Raw genomic sequence first — 1,373 nt, forward strand, 5'->3', positions numbered from 1 at the left:
TGGCCTTGTGATTTGCGCGAGAACACTGATGGTAGTTAATGGCGACGGCGAGAATGGCTCGCGGATTTGGTGCGAAGAAGATGAAGGTAATGCGCAATGGTGGAGGAGTCGCAGCTTGCTTGCGCGGGGAAGATGATGAGAACGCACGGTTGGTGCGATGGTGAAGATGAACCGAGGACTTGAACGGTGTGCAGCGGCAAGGCATTGGTTGTGGCGGTTTTGACGGTAGATGATGATGAACTTACGAGGATTTGATAATGAGATGTGTCGCGATTTGGTCTCTGTGGCGGCGGCAATGGTAAACTGGTCCGGCAAGATACAAAACCGTGGTGTCTTCTGGCGACGATGCGGCCTTGCGGCGGCCATGGGTGTTGATCGACGGCATGGTGACGGTGCCCTAGGATACCTGACGGCGGCTAGGGTTTCTGGTTAGGAATTAGGGTTTCAAGTGAGAGGAAGATGATGATGTGGCATGGGGGCTGATGTGGCAGCTTGCATTTGGACAAATCTGTGTGTGGAGGATTTGGACACTTGGCATAATCTGGTGAAGTCTGACTTAGTTAGTGATGGGAGGTGTGTGGGTAGGAAAATTTAGGAGGTGTAGGAGAAAAGGTTTAGTGTTTGGGCTTGGTTGTTGGCCTGGTTTAAAACTGGGGGTGCATGTAGGGAAATCTGGGGTGCAAGGGTAAAAACTGTCTGTTTGGCCCATCTGTATATTATTTATCAAATAAAATCTGATTTTGGGCTTTAAATTACAATTTGGACCAATAAAACTCTAACCTCAGCTACACAAATGAATATTAGAACATCTAAGAATAATTTATGCAATTAAAATCACTTTTTAAGCCCTTTTTATTTCCAAACACGCTAAATCTAATAATAACAAATCCTCTACAAATCAATCGTTTAAGCACAAATATTCCATCAAAAATTTTAATTTTAAAGTATAAATGTGGACATAAATATGCACTCATCACTTTGTTTCCGCAAAGCATATTTGTTCCCAAACCTCAAACAAAAGTTTAAGAAAATGAGACATGTTGGGGGAAGGGGGAACACAAACATCAAATCTGCAATGTTGTTTCATATTGTTCCTTTCAAAACATTTGGACAAATCAATTTGTCAGATAATTAACACAGGTTACTTACCTTTTTTATCTTGTGTTGTTTCTTTGAGGCATAACCTCTCCACTCCATTCTTATCAAAAATTTGAACATGGAAACAGTTCTCTCCATGATAAGTAAAAAGCAGTACATCATGATGGACAATTGAGTTATCTGTCACAAACTTTGCCCAACAATTTATGGTTTCATACGTACCAAACTTACCAAAATTTAAGAACCACTTTATCACATCACAAATATCCAACCAT

The sequence above is a fragment of the Vigna radiata genome, unplaced genomic scaffold (assembly GCF_000741045.1).
Source record: "Vigna radiata var. radiata cultivar VC1973A unplaced genomic scaffold, Vradiata_ver6 scaffold_235, whole genome shotgun sequence".
NCBI classification, from domain to species: domain Eukaryota; kingdom Viridiplantae; phylum Streptophyta; class Magnoliopsida; order Fabales; family Fabaceae; genus Vigna; species Vigna radiata.